Source organism: Periplaneta americana, chromosome 9 (assembly GCF_040183065.1).
Source record: "Periplaneta americana isolate PAMFEO1 chromosome 9, P.americana_PAMFEO1_priV1, whole genome shotgun sequence".
In the NCBI taxonomy this organism is placed as follows: domain Eukaryota; kingdom Metazoa; phylum Arthropoda; class Insecta; order Blattodea; family Blattidae; genus Periplaneta; species Periplaneta americana.
Genome location: NC_091125.1, coordinates 163,812,651 through 163,829,789, shown reverse-complemented (window position 1 = coordinate 163,829,789; position 17,139 = coordinate 163,812,651). Strand labels below are relative to the sequence as shown.

Here is a 17,139-nt window from a genome sequence, read left to right as displayed (position 1 = left end):
ATTTTTGGAAGTGAATAAATTAGATATTTAATAAAATTAATGCATAGAAATGTTTTTCTATGTCTTATGAATATAAAAACAAAAAGGGTAAAGGTAACGCCGCAACATGCCATGAAGGCAGTTGGGGGGCATAGAGGTAGAGCCCCATGCTTTCCATGACCTCGACACTAGAATGAGGTGGTGTGGTCGGCACCAGGCTCTGACCGCCTTTTACGCCCGGGAAAGACCCGGTACTCAATTTTATAGGAGGGTGAGTGAACCTCGGGGCCGTTCTGAAAGTTTGGCAACGAGAAAAAATCCTGTCACCACCTGGGATCGAAGTCCGTAGCCAGCTGCTATACCAACTGAGCTACCCGGCCACCACGAATGTAGCCCAAAAAAATGAAGGAAGCTTAAGAATTGAGATTTTTACTCAAAACTTGGGTTTGAAAATATTTCTAAAATAAATAGAAAAAATCAACAATCAAAAGTTTAAAACATTTGGGAGTTTAACATTTGGATTTTGTCAGTCCTTTACATAGTAAACATCTCTCAAAATATGGTTGAAAAAATATGATCAAAAAAAAAGTTATCGTTTTAGTGGAGTGTTCCCTTAATATACTATCTTAATGAAACATTACATGCATGTAAAATTCTCTCATGTAAACAACACAGTAAAATCTTTAAGATAGAATAAATTATTTATTTCTTAATAATATTGATCAAAATTTTTTGAAAATATATTAGTGTAGAAAATTTTAAATGTTTTTAAAACTAACATGTTAGGTAGGCTTATAGATTTTACTATATATTGTATAAAACTTACTTACTTACTTACTTACTTACTTACTTACTTACTTACTTACTTACTTACTTACTTACTTACTTACTTACTTACTTACTTACTTACTTACTGGCTTTTAAGGAACCCGGAGGTTCATTGCCGCCCTCACATAAGCCCGCCATCGGTCCCTATCCTGAGCAAGATTAATCCATTCTCTATCATCATATCCCACCTCCCTCAAATCCATTTCAATATTATCCTACCATCTATGTCTCGACCTCCCCAAAAATCTATTTCCCTCCGGTCTCCCAACTAACACTCTATATGCATTTCTGGATTTGCCCATACGTGCTACATGCCCTGCTCATCTCAAACGTCTGGATTTAATGTTCCTAATTATGTCAGGTGAAGAATGCAATGCGTGCAGTTCTGCGTTGTGTATATATTGTATAAATGTTTATTAAAAATAAATATAAAGAAAAATTACATGATAATTCAAATATTTGAGTAATTCATCATTCGAACGCTGCCCGGCTAAAAAGATTCTGAAAAATTTTTCATAATTTAAAGAAAAAATAACTGGGGTTTTCAATATAACATAAATAAATAATTTTAATGTACAAATAGTGTGTATTAAGCAAGCCAATTTTTGTTTCCAGAGGATCTATAGATTGTGACAAAAAAAATGTTGAAATAGAGTAAAATTATTCTAGCGAAAGGTCTACCTACCCCTTTAAGCTGTTTAGCTTTTGGCACTACAAAAGACGTCGCGGTGATATCCCTGACATCAAACCAAGTCTGTGAAGAAGATTCTGGCAACAGGATGCTGCAACGTTTTCCAAAGTAGTGAAGGAACCACGGAGAATACCATAAATCATCATTCAGAAATCCGATCGGCTGACAACATACCTCGACGCCATGTTGTAACACAACTTTCAGTCAGCACACAAAGTTTAAACTGTTCTTGTCGCTATAAATACTTGCACAAGATATATTTCTCACTGCCTGGGCTTGCATGCTGCCAACTGCAAGGGTTTCCATGGTTACATATTATTATTTCATAGAATATTTTCCGAACGAATTTTATCGGAGTTGGTGTCAGGTCACACCGCTAGCTGTGGGTTCCAAGGTTGTACCCTCATAGAGAACTGAGGACTATGCATTTTAAAGAGCGATAAAATGTTTAACATTGTCTTTCTCCGGAATGAAGCAAAGCTGGGAGGTCTATAGCGTAGATTTACGATAGGTGAAAGACTCTGATCCTGATGAAGGGCTACAGGAAAAATTTGTAGGTCAATTCTTGCCCGCGTTAAATTTCGATTCTGAACAACTTCTACGATCAAAGGCCCCGACATATGAAATACTACTATTACTACTACTACTGCCAATATGTCTACCCAATGCTACTACTTCTAACACTATTACTGCTACTTCTACTACTACTACTACTACTGCTGCCTGCTGCTACTACTACTACTGCTACTACTACTGCTGCTACTACTACTACTGCTACTACTACTACTGCTGCTACTACTGCTGCTACTGCTACTACTACTGCTAATATGTCTACACAATGCTACTACTTCTAACACTACTACTGCTACTTCTACTACTACTACTACTGCTGCTGCTACTACTACTACTGCTGCTGCTACTACTACTACTACTATTACTACTGCTACTACTACTACTGCTGCTACTACTGCTACTACCACTGCTACTGCTCCTACTACTACTACTACTACTACTACTACTACTGTTACTACTACTGCTGCTACTACTACTGCTACTGCTACTGCCCCCACTACTACTACTGCTGCTACTACTACTACTACTACTACTACTGTTACTACTACTGCTGCTACTACTACTGCTACTGCTACTGCCCCCACTACTACTACTGCTGCTACTACTACTACTACTACTACTACTACTACTACTACTACTACTGCTGCTGCTACTACTGCTACTGCTACTGCCCCCACTACTACTACTGCTGCTACTACTGCTACTACTACTACTACTACTAATACTGCTACTGCTCCTACTACTGCTACTACTACTACTGCTGCTCCTATTACTACTACTGCTACTACTGCTACTGCTCCTACTACTACTACTACTACTACTACTAATGCTGCTACTACTACTACTGCAACTGCTCCTACTACTACTACTACTTCTGCTACTGCCACCACAACTACTACTACTGCTATTGCTGCAACTGCAACTGCTGTTACTGCTACTACTACTGCTACTACTATTACTACTACTACCACTACTACTACAACTAATACTACTACTAATACTGCTACTACAACTAATACTACTACTGATACTACTACTGCTGCTGCTACTACTACTACTACAATTAACACTACTACTGCTACTACTATTACTACTAAGACTACTACTCCCTCTACTAATACTCCTACTACTACTACTACTACTACTTCGCTGCTGCTACTGCTAATATTACTAGTACTACTACTCCTGTTACCATTACCCTGTACTACTACTGCTAGTGGACGATACAATTAATACATGACGGAATATGTCAAGCAATCATTTTAAAATTGATAACAGTATACTGCAGTAGAATGAACAATCTTTATTTGCGGATTACCAAGTAATAATGTCTGATTTGGAGGACAATTTACAAATTGGTGCATACTATAAATTGTACAAAACTGCTAAAATATTAAAACTTAGTTCTACTGTACCGTCTTAGGAAACAAAAATTTTTAATAGCCTCCCTATCGATATAAAAAATGAAACTCAAAACATAAAATTATTTAGGGCCAAATTAAAGAAATACCTAATTTCTCACGCCTTCTATTCTGTGGGTGAATTCATGACAATCAATAACACTTCATGAAATTGATACTAGAACTTTGTTTTGTACTAGTAGACTATATTGTAAATCTCGTCTGTACAGTATATATTTCATCTAGACTGTGACTATAAATTAAGATTTTATAATAGTATTAAGTTTCTTGACTTGTTCCATATTCTAGCGATGATATAATGTTGTAAGTTAATTCTATCGTGTTGGAAAACAAAAGCAATACCGTTGCTCTCAAAGAGAACCAAGAAATACGATAATATCCAAAACAATAAAATTCAGGAAATGTCCATTTCGGAAATTTGGCTTTCTGAATTTGCATTTCGAAAATTGTATTCGGAAGAATGATCGGGAATTTAGTATTAGATATTGTATCCTCATTAAATAATTTACTAAAAAACCTTCCACATAAGGAAGCCATGAAGGACATTTTATCGTGTTTTAAAATCCATTGGCTTTGGTCGTGAACCTCGGACTCAGCAGCTACCATGGTAACTGCCAGAGGTTTGCATCGGACGTTTTCGCTCGAGCGCCAAGTAGTTCATAGCATAATCCGATAGGTAGCGTACATGCGTGATGGGTAAAATTGTCACGAGCTATAAATCCTCGAACAGTATAAGCCGAGCGTTAGATATTCGTTCTTGTTACAGTGATGAACTGTGTAGTAACATCATAAATGTTTATCACTTCAAAACTTTGCAGTGTTTAACTAACCTCTCCATAGTACAACTACAAAATTTGCTTTAAAATGTAATATAAATGTTGTAGGTAAATGTGTGTTTTTTTTTTTTTTTTTCACACAGGAGTGATTTTGTTTTTGCCACATCTGATAGATGTAATTGGATGTAAATGTAATTATTATAAACGGAGAACACAATCACGATAATGCAATAACTGTATCAAGTTTTCTAGTAATAATAATAATAATAATAATAATAATAATAATAATAATATCTAATAATTAGTGTATCAATCTTTGCGTCTGTAACAGTTGTGCAGCATGATTATTCGTTTTATTATATTTTCTGTGACGTTATCTCTGTACTAATATTCTTATTAATCTACTGTTATATCAATAATATTTTGTAAAACTTTTCTACATTGTCGCAGTATATAGGCGGAACACTATGTATGGACCTATCATATTATATATGTGGTAAATCAAATATTGAATAATTATTAATTAGCAATAATAACTGTATATCATACTATTTTATTTATAACTTCATGTTCCTGTTTTGGTACGTTCCATTGACTGTTCCATTAAACGTTTGTCATAAACGCAGAAAAGAAAGCCTTATTTTTACCGTGTGAGCAAAACATATGTGTATCTTATCTGTCGCCTTCCATACAAGATAAGACATGTCGGTGAGATGACCTTGTACTGTGCTTCTATTTATTACGAGCGTATCATGACCGATCGTATCTCACTCGAGGGTGCGACACTCGTCCAAGTTCAAGCGAGCGATTTAACTCCAATGCAGCACTCTTGTAACTACTAGACTACGAAGAACAAGTCAAAGTTTACACACCGCTATCTAAAGTCCACTTGAACTTACTTACAGTTACTTGATTATAAAATGGGTCCTAGCCACGCCTAACCTGTGGATGGTGTTACGGGATTCGTGATGGCTTAATCGATCCTGGAACTGCTTTCATTCCAGTACTTTGGTTGCCTTTGATCCTATTTCTCGTAGGCGCTATTGAATGCTAACGCGTCATTAACAATTAACTATGTAGGGACAGACACTTGCTGCATAGGGCGGACGAGAGCTTTTCTGTAAGAAGTTTACGGTTGGTTGGACGGCGATAGAAGAAGACAGAAATTCCTAAATTTTCTAAAGATCTCCTTCACTTACACGCCCTTCTGCTAAGATTGATTTGATCTCCCTGTCTCAAGGGTGGTGCACCTTCTCCATCATCAACTTCAAGACCTGCTCGCGGCTTCTAAAATTACTTTCCAAGGCTTGCTAACACAAGTAGGGTCTCCGGCGAAGAGAGGATTCGTGGAAAACGCTCGCCTGCTTTACACAACACAAGCTTTGCCTTTCTGCTGTGTTTTACTTTGATGTTTATTTTTAATTATATCATTTGAAACTCGATTCTGTTTTGTACTTACTTACTTACTGACTGTTAAGGAACCCGGAGGTTCATTGCCGCCCTCACATAAGCCCGCCATCGGTCCCTATCCTGAGCAAGAAGAATCCAGTCTCAACCATCATATCCCACCGCCCTCAAATCCATTTTTATATTATCTTCCCATCTACGTCTCGGCCTCCCTAAAGGTCTTTTTCCCTCCGGCCTCCCAACTAACACTCTATATGCATTTCTGGATTTGTCCATACGTGCTACATGCCCTGCCCATTTTCAAACGTCTGGATTTTATGTTCCTAATTATGTCAGATGAAGTATACAATGCGTGCAGTTCTGTGTTGTGTAACTTTCTCCATTCTCCTGTAACTTCATCCCTCTTAGCCCCAAATATTTTCCTAAGAACCTTATTCTCAAACACCCTTAATCTCTCTTCCTTTTCAAAGTGAGTGTCCAAGTTTCACAACCATACAGAACAACCGGTAATATAACTGTTTTATAAATTCTGACTTTCAAATTTTTTGACAGCAGACTAGATGACAAAAGCTTCTCAACCGAATAACAGGCATTTCCCATATTTATTCTGCGTTTAATTTCCTCCCGAGTGTCATTTATATTTGTTACTGTTGCTCCAAGATATTTGAATTTTTCCACCTCTTCGAAGGATAAATCTCCAATTTTTATTGTTCCATGTAGTACAACATTCTGGTCTCGAGACATAATCATATACTTAGTCTTTTCGGGATTTACTTCAAACTCTATCGCTTTACTTGCTTCAACTAGAATTTCCGCGTTTTCCCTAATCGTTAAATGAAATTACGCAGCAAATGAAGCCTTTGTAATGAGGAATATGTCCACCTATCACTAATTTTATTTTAAAGGTACTCACCTCATCGAAATTAATTATGCTTTTGTCCAAAAAGAAGAGCGTCACTAGATGGCCAGCAACAAGACAAGAACACAAGTTCTTCCCAATGCTCGTTCTTTCTCCCTGGATAGAGCTGAAAAATAAAAAACAGTGTCAGCACTAAAGAATATTTACATAAATAAATAGACTTTTTTCTGACATTAAAGATGTATACTCAAGAAATAATTATCTGATGTTATCAACAAGAATCTCACCAGAAGTTTTGATTTATCTAGAGAAAATCAAAACTCGAGTGGGATTTAATTGACTATTACACGATTAGGAGAAATTATATAAAGATTAGAAGTAACAAAGTACTCCAATACAAAAAAAAAATGTTATTTGACTTACGAAAATACAACTGCCTTCAAATGTATTATTGTGCCATCTCAACATTACAAATATTACGCTAGATGCATGCTAGATAGCAGTACTGTGTTATGATTAGCTGTTTTCTTGTTATCAGTTGTGCCAACTATGGAATCTTCATTGAACTTTGTGGACGGTTACTAGTCAAGAAGGCTTTGTTGATTCAATTTCATTTTTATTAAAATAGTTGCATTCCACTTCAATTATCCGGATTCCAGTAATCAACGTCACTTGACAGATGATTTTCAATAAATCTTAGTATTAAACAATCTCTGATACGTGACTATCCATAATATCATATAGCAGAAGCTACAACATAGCCTAAATGATATAAACAAGTGTTAGAAAAGTTTTAATTAGGGATGATGAAATAAACAAGTACATGGTGTATTCCTCAACTTATTCAGGATTTCCGAATGGTGCTCTTCATTTATTTGTAAATAGGGTTTCAGGGAAGATGCATAGCTATGACCAGTGATCTTTATTAATTCTTGTTCTTGAATGCCAATGCGAGTCATATTTGAAAGTGCTGTGTATCGACTGGAGTGGTTTGTAATATTCTGTTTTTTTTTTCCTTTTTTTTTTTTTTTTTTGACGTCCAGACCAGCGCAGTTTGAAATGTTGGCAAACAAAGAAACAAATGCTAGGGACGCGATAAAATTAAACAAATGCTAGGGACGCGATAAAATTAAACAAATGCTAGGGACGCGATAAAATTGTGCGATAAGCAGCCATGATGGTTGAAAGACGTCCTTTCGTACCGTTTTATTGGTCAAAAGTAGTATGACGTAGTAAAAGTGTAATAGTCTATATAAATGCTTTTCTGTTTGCGGATGATCAAATAATAACTCAACAAAACGAAGTACTACAGTTACAGAAGTACATGGATATTTTAAACAATTTTATGCTCGACCATGCCGAAATGTAGCAATTATACACCAAGTAGCAGCCCTTTAATGGACCTCATTAAAGTACAACTATTCATTAAAGTTCAGGTGTTCAGCCAATGAGAAGTCAGCTTTGTACCGTTATATCGATTATTCTCGGATATGCAATCGAAAGACAATTAGCGAAAAGTCACGGAGGCTGGAAATCCAATACTGTTGCAGAAGATTATGTTCTGTTACTATAATAATTAGCGTTAATTGTAAATAATATTCAAATAAATTCAATTTGTCATCTCGTTTTTCAATTCTAAATCAATTTCCAGGTTATATCAGAGTAATGTTCATCTTATTCTCCGACAAGGTCAATGACATTCGGCCTCGGAAAAATCAATACTTTCGCGTCTGCGCACATCTCACAATTCAGATCAGTTCTCATATAACCATAAGAAGATCTTATTTTAAATAATTTAAAGTTAGAAATATAGTCGAGCATAAAAAGTCGTATCAAACTTGCCTATAATGGTAATTAAGACGCTCGTATGAAAATTCTGAAACTGCTTGCGCTCGTTTCATAAACAATCATACTTGCGTCTTAATTACTACCATTATAGGCTCGTTGCGTAATGTACTATTAAAATTTAAGTTAAGAAAACGAAAATATTGATCTTTAAAGGGAAATATCTAATCAGATCAAATAATTGCAATAGAGAACTTATAACATGCATCAGATTTTGGCTGTAAAATAAGCTACAATAATGACAACAATAACGATTAAATTATTACGAAGTGCGCCAAAGAAACTGGAGATTTTGATTTTGTTGTTGATAATACATGGATTATTTTAGTATGCCTAGAGTTATTGTCATTGTTTAGACTGATTGTTGCAAGTTATTTAACATGGAGCATTGGACTGGTGAGCAACGAGGATTTGCTGTAAAATCTTATCTAAATTGTTCATGCGCAGAAGCTGTTCGTAGGGAGTTCCCAGCTTTAGGTGCTGACGCTTTATTCACTAAGAGCGTATTCCGAATCTCAGCGCTGAGCAATCTGATGGCATCACGATGTTTCGAATTTCAACGATGACGTCACTGATGCTCCACCGGTGTCGCACCGGCGCCATCAGTTTGCAGAGGTGGTGGCAGTCTCCATCAGCCGTCATCAGTGAATCTGATTGGTTCTTGTATAGGGCGGGAATTAGCAGACGAATAACATCGTGCACTGTTGTGTCATGGCTGTGTGTTCTACTGTATTGTTTGTAATGAGCACAACGTAAAAACAATATGTTAATGGCTTATGAGCGAACATGTCAACAGACCAGTTATTACTACCGGTTCAAGAAATAAATTGTTTATGCTATGGCATAACGAGATGGCAGTACGGAAATTTCGTAAAATCTTGCTAGCGTAGCACAGACAACTTGTACAGCCGTCATGATAGCCATCGAACCTTCCACCAATTTTGTTCCCATTTCGCTGCAGCGTGACGTCATTGTTGTCCACCAGTCCGGTGAGATTCGGAATACGCTGTAAGCCACACAGTTCCGATGACGGATGGAATCTCTCTCATTTTAAGTTCTATCTACTGTGCTCGTCTCTGATGGCCTAGTCTCACGTACCATATCACTCACCCTAGTACACGACATAACTCTTCACAGATACACGTCATGCATAGAGTGGCTTGTCGAAAAGGTGTACAATTTGAAAATGGGTTACAGTCCTGCCATCTATCCGCAATATGTGGAACCCGAATCACGTAAGTGAAGTGGGTAGGCATTAGATACACATAAACTCATTTCGAATAAACCACGCACTCGTAATTGTACTTGTATATTTCGCGAAAAAAAAGTGCGCGGTATATTCGAGAAAATACAATAATATCCCAAATTTTCGCTTTTGTAAGTAACTTATTGCAGTTTCCATAAACTTCGAAGCAATTTCATAATATTTGTGCCAATTTTTGTGTGTCAGTTTTCTGAGTACTGATTATATAAAGGATTTTCAATGTATTCTTATTACGAGCTCTAACTTTTCTTTCTAGAAGAAAGCGTCAAATAGATTCTAGCTTTATATTATCACAATCATTACCACAATGTCCCTGATTGTAATGGTAGCTTCCCCATAATGTGTTGACATTAATTTTAAATGTGTCTGAATTGATATGACTATAATACCCTATTATTGGAAATCGCTTTTGGAACTCAGACTTGAAATAGCGACATTTACTGCATGAAGATATATTTAATAAAATTTTATAGCCAATAACTCCAGCATAACTACGCAAATAAAATGTTTATGTTTCCCTAGAAACGGCTGTATGGGTGCAAGAGAAGAAAACAGTGTCTCCTTTTCTGTACATTATGCTTCGTATTACCAATAGAACAAAGTAAATAGAAACGTCTAAACATTTTTATTATATTGTCATTGTCCCAGTCTACCGGCGACGTTCGGGAGTAACAAATTTGACTCGTAATCTGATGATTAGGCTTCGAAACTTCGGACCCAATAGAGCAGTTCAGTGGGAAATCCGCATAACGGCGTACTGAGTATAGTGGTAAAGCGTACAGTGGCTGGGGGTACTGTAGATTGAATGCCAACAAATACGCAAAGAAAAAAGCTCTGGATTTGAAGGTTCTGACGAATAATTTGGTTTTCATACAAACCTATGTTAAAACTGTGTCTGAAACTATTACAGGGTTAGAAAAGTCAGAGCAAGAGATGCCGGAAGCCCTCAAATTAGTTGAGGAAATGACATACAGAATTAATGAGACACCAAGTACACCGGTTACTGAACGTGTAAAACAGAAGTGGCAATCAATTTCATGTAAAAATATCGGATATGGAACATTGTGTAATATAAACAGCAAATTAGTGGACAAGAGTCACCCGAGAATAAAAGACTGTCTCTTAGAGACTGCAATGATGTTAGGTTTCTTAGTTTTGTTCCTATCACATCATGCGACGTAGAGCGCAGCTTTTCACAGTACAAACTGTGTTTGGCAGATAACCGAAAAAGATTTACGTTTGAGACACTGAAAATGTATCTTGTAGTACATTGCAATTCGGTACTGTAACTGCATTTCCTAAAGACGACCAATAGGATGAATGAAGAAATTAAAATTGCTACATGCTTATTTCGACCATTAACACTGTGTATAATTAAACAGAAATGCTTATAAAAGACAGGAGAATAAATGCTTTTCACATCCTTTGACATTGTCATTGTGTAATGTATATTTACTTTCAGAATATCCATATGTGTGTTTTTCCCCAAACTACCGTACTCTACTCTAAATATCAAGGTTGTTACCTCAACACATCTCTATCTTTCACTACCTGCAGCAAGTCAATAATCTATAGTACATGCACAGTAAACTTATTGTATCGGGTCCCAAGTCTCGAAGCCTGCTTATGATGCAAATGATCTTGTTTTGTCTGTTTACTTGCATGGGCATTTCGACGTTTACCAATCAATTATAAGGCGAATGTCAGATAATCTTATAGAGAATCATGTCTCGTCTATCATCAATTCATCCGATAGTCAACCGGTGTTACACAACCTTTACATTGACACAGTAAAATTAAATAACCGTAAAAAATCTATGTATGCAGTCATACGTATAGTTAGGTAAGTTTAACATGTTTGTAGAAATGGAAAAATTAGATATGAGCCAAGGAAAGGCACTTCCTTCCTTCCTTCCTTCCTTCCTTCCTTCCTTCCTTCCTTCCTTCCTTCCTTCCTTCCGCTGACCGCTACAGAGGAGATGATACCGTGTTCTACTGCGCATACCAATGTTTGGCTCACGTCTTACTTACAGGTCTCTCAGCAGACGAGTAGACTGATATGCCCCTAGTTCTTCTCATATCAGTATTGGAAACCCGAACTAACCTTAAGATTTCGCCACAGTCTATTTTTAACATTTGATGATGATAGATGAAGTGAGGGGGAGGTGAAGATTGTTGGTGGGATTATAGTGGAAAACGGGAGTACCTCTAGAAAACAGTCTTGTTATGTCCACCACAAATTTCATCTCGTCCTTGCCGCCAATCGAACCCAGGTCGTCTGGATGGAAGACTAGCGCTCTAGCACTTAGCCACAGACGCGGGCAATACACAGATACGATATTGACTGCAGAGAAACATGCACGGTCTAGATGAGATTCGAACTCTCCGTCGTGAATTCCGCTCAGCGTTAAACTGAGGACATTAGTCGTTACATCGCGACCGGCTATATCTGTTATAATCAAATATTCAATAATGTAATGTACAACCTCATCAATTGATACAACGTCGTCTATTATCTGCATTACTCGTACTACTACCCCAGTAGGTTGTGCGTATCCAGAGATTCACGGATTATGTGTAATTAGAGCCCCGTGCATGTGCGACCACTTCTCCTACACCTTTGCTGTGCGGGTAACAAGAACAATAATGTGCAGGCGTTCTCTGACTTGGACAATAGTAATATGCGTTACAAGAGCGGTATGTTGAAGTTTTCATGTTCGAGGAAAGGTTTGAAAAAGCGAAACGTAGTTGAGTTTTTTTAATTTCCGAGAATTGAAAGAAAACATACCGCTCGTGTATCGTACATTATTTTGTGCGAAGATCGTTTATTACATACCTGAAAGAGGAATTTCTAATTAGTTGCAATGAAATCTCCATGTTGGTTTCTGTTTAATGACGGCAACTTCGGAAAATCAAAATATCTTTCTTGCTATAAAATGTTTTCTGTGTTTACTATACTCCAGCAGGCCGTGATATACGTCTGTCTTTCCCCCCCCCCCAGTCTATAAATGCGAACTTAAAACAAACGGTCAGGTTATGTAATGATTTATTTTTCATTTTAATATTTTAACAATATTATTCATATAACATATTGCAGTAATAACATCGGCATTTGGAATCTTGTTCATTTTTTCACAGCTTCCTTAATGTTACTTGCGTCACGAATGCACTAACTTTAGTTGAGTTGTAGAGTTTACTTAATTTTTGCAAATATTTAAAAACAATAATTAACAGTGCAATTTAGGTGAAATTGCAGTGGCAAGTTTTTAATTTATAATTATTACTATATTGAACGTCTCTAAAAGTAATATGTTAAAAGCCTAAAGCAGTAAAATCAATATGTCACTTAAGCGGTAAGAAGAGGGAAATTGTTATGTGTGTTAGGTTGGGAATACTGAATGTGGAATTTTAGACTTTCCGCGATTTTGTGCGGAAACCAAGCAAATACGCACGATCTCGCACAAAAGAACTTTCTTGTCCTTGCCGTTGCTACTTCTTCTTCTGCAAGGTTAGGCTATAAAGTCTGTTACGTTGCTACTTAATAAATAATATTCATCATCATCATCATCATCATAATTATCATTGCCATTATCATATTCATTTCGGCATTTAGTACAAATGGTGTTGCCTGTTGCATTTGTTTAAATGAGCGCTTCTACGATTTTAATCATTACTAACCTTAAAGTAATGTTATAAACTTCAGTTATTACTGTACATGTTTAAAGACAGGACATGGGAAATTCATGCACGAGGAATCAGTTTTTTTTTTCAAAATGACCACCACGAATGACAATACAATGATTTAAACATTCTTTGAAACTCTCAATAACTCTCTGGCACATGTTGTCAGATACAAACTCAATGAAGTTTCTTCTCCACGTCTCTCTTCAGCTCACAGATGATTGTAAGGGTCCCTTCAGATGAGGGTGCTAACGCGCGTTATGACGCTCCTAAATTTTTGTAGAAAATGTTTCACTCTTCCAGTGTACATGGACGTAGAATTTTGGTAAATTTGCTCATACGTAGAAAGAATAGACATGGATAAATATATAATAGGATGCGAACCTGCGGTCAGCACCATCTGGCGGTGGGGGGGCTGAAATAAGATGATCAGCGCCCAACATCGTAGGTGGTGAACATTAGAACTACGTGTTGGATACATTACCCAGAGTGCTCTATTTATCCGTTCGAGATATTGCTCGAAGACTCGACGAGGAGCCAAGATGGCAGACAGAAATTTGCTAATAAGTGAACATAAAGTGATACGTGTGTGTATAAGCAGTGTATGTTAAACAGTGATGTTTATGGACGTTGTAAAAATAGTGTTGTTGAAGTTATTGTAAAGTAATAGGAATATAATAAATTGAACTATCTAAGTAGTTCTTGCAGACTTTTCCATTGTGCTGTACAATAAATACCCAAAGAATACAATCCCAATTATCTAACCTTTTGCTTTATTTTTTGTCTCTGTCTGGTTATATTTTAATTGGGTAGTGTAAAATAGGTCGTCTCTTTTATCTTCCTGTTGGCTCTGGTAAGAATTTTCAATAGAAGGTCTTTTTTTTTTTAAATTCGTCAACTTTTGGATACAGTATCGAAATCTTGGGTGATCTCCCGACTGTTCCTAATTACTGAAGGTCCTGTGAGGAATAAAAATGTAAATGTTTTATTTTAAAGTGGGTTAGTTTTGAATATCGATGAGGGTGGGAGGGAATACTTTCTGCACAGTTTAACATTTTCGTCACCAGGTGCGCTGCTAAATGCATGGAGTAATTACTCCTTTCGCTACTTGATGAGCTGCTAGTTGTAATAACGCCCCTCCCTCCAGCAGGTGGCAGCAAGATTATTTTCTACAACAGCGCCTCTAGTATGTGTTACGGGGAAACTCGGTAAGTTTCGCATCCTATTATATATTCATCCATGGAATAGACGTAAAAATAGAAGAAGAGTTAGAGTCCGTCCATTAGTTTTGTAAAGACAGAATCGAGGACTATTCCATAGAGTGTTTGATGATTCACATCAGGACAATAAAAATATTAATTCAAAATTACGCAAATGAGGAACGATATGGCATAAAACATATTTTTTCTTACTTTTTAAGAATTCAAAATTAAATATAATAGGCACCAAACATGAAACCAATTATAGCACGTACGAATAATTCAATCAATATACTAGAAATAGGTGTCTGTAGTGTAATGGCAAAGTCAAAGGCCGTGATGTAATTGAACTCAGGTTCGAACCTGAGATCAGCTAATTTTTCGTCTCTTTGTTAATATTTTATTTAGTACATTATTTTAGATGCGTTACTTTATTGTAACGTGAAATAAAAAGGATTTTACTACATAAATAATATATCGTAATTCGCACTAGCCCAGCAATTTTGTAGTCTATGGTTATATTATTATTATTATTATTATTATTATTATTATTATTATTACTGGTATTATTACTATTATTATTATTATTATTGTTATTATTATTATTATTATTATTATTATTATTATTATTATTATTGAATTTCCAAGTTTATAGAACCCTATTTTACCCGAAGGTATTATTATTATTATTATTATCATTATTATCATTATTATCATTATCGTCATTCTATATTATTCTGTCGTAACATATTTTTATAATTAAGCCTCTACACTGTCATGACGGTGTAGGGAATTGGTGGCCTAACAGTCGTCCGTTAGCAGCGCCACTAACGAGCCATTAAAAGTGGTCTCGCCTGAAAGGACATTAAAACTATTAATGAATGAATGAATGAATGAATAAATAAATAAGTTAGTAAATAAATAAGTTAGTAAATGGGTAAATAAATAAATGGGTAAATAAATAATTAAATAACTAGGTAAATGAATAAATAAATAAATAGATAAGTAGATAAATAAATAATTAAATGAATGACTGAATAAATAAACAAATAAATACATGAATAAATAAATAAAAAATACGTAAGTAAATAATTACAAATACTAAATAAATAAATAATAAATAAGTAAAGAAATAAATAGGTAAATAAATAATTAAATAAGTAGATAAATGAATATATAAATAGATAGACAATTAAAAAATAAGTAAATAAATAAATGAGTGAATATATAAATAAAGTTAATTAGTACATAAATAAATAAGCAAGTAAATAAATAAGTTAGTAAATAAGTAAATAACTAATTGATAATAGATAAATATTATATAAGTAGGTAAATGAATGAATAAATAAATAGATAAGTTGATAAATAAATAATTAAACGAATGACTGAATAAATAAACAAACAAACAAAGAATCAAGTAAATAAATAAATAACATAAACTCCCAATCTTGCTGTGTTCTCCAACAATACCATGAACAAATGACTAATAGCTTCTCAAAATTAACAAAATAAAATCGTTCCTATTTTATTGGCGTTCTCTGTACTACATATTTTGATTTATTTGTGTTTATTTGTAATAATAATAGTTGTAATAATAATAATAATAATAATAATAATAATAATATAATAATAAATCAATAATAAAGGTGACACTAACAATAATGTTAACATCCTGTACTGAAATCTCTGCTGCTAAGCCTGGACTGAAACATTTGAAATCTGGATAGCGTGCGGTTGAATCAGTGCTTAGCTTAACCTGACAAATTAATCAGTTATTTACAACATAACTATTTAGGTCGCAAATTCGGATTCTATTAATTAAATAATAGACTGAATGAGACCGTTAACCACATTGCACATCGCCGCAGGGCAGGGCAGGGGTTAATCGCCCAATTATATCTGTTATCGATAGGTCAGGTCCCTCGCGACAGCGGGGATCAAAGTGGCCGAATTAAATTACATGAGCACTGTGTCATTGGCGCTTTGAGCATCTTCCGTCGACAAGCGATTATATTACACGCTGTTTGTGTCATTCACCAGCATGCGATCAGCGTCATTGAACATCGATGTTACGTGAACAGAGTATGTATAGGAAGAAAACATATTTTCTGCTTTTAATGAAAATCATATATGAATAGATGAATAAACAACTTATTTATTTATTTGTTTATTTATTTAATTACTTATTTACTAATTAACTTATTTATTTATGCACTCATTTATTTATTTACTTATTTATTTTTTATTTATTTACCTATTTATTTATATATTCATTTATCTAGTTACTTAATTATTTACTTATCTACTTTTTTCTTTACTTATTTACTTATTTATTATGTATTTATTTAATATTTGTAATTGTTTACTTATTTATTCATTTATTTATTTGTTTGTTTCATTGTTTGTTTCTTTGTTTGCTTATTTATTTATTCAGTCATTCATTTAATCATTTATTTACCTAATTATTTATTTATTTACTTACTTATTTACTAACTTATTTATTTACTTATTTATTTATTTATTTATTTACTTATTTACTAATTAACTTATTTATTTATTAATTTCTTTATTTACTTATTTATTTTTATTTATTTATTTAGCTATTTACATATTCAT

At 34.8% G+C, this 17,139-nt stretch overlaps 1 long non-coding RNA gene across 1 annotated transcript in view; it reads right to left on the bottom strand.

Annotated features, from left to right (window-relative positions):
* Positions 1-6,586: 6,586 nt before the first annotated feature.
* Positions 6,587-17,139, bottom strand: part of LOC138705703 (uncharacterized) — a 32,115-nt gene continuing 21,562 nt past the window's right edge. Inside the window, exon 3 of the long non-coding RNA XR_011333735.1 lies at positions 6,587-6,700. This is a non-coding gene — a long non-coding RNA (uncharacterized lncRNA). The remainder of the gene's footprint in view (positions 6,701-17,139) is intronic.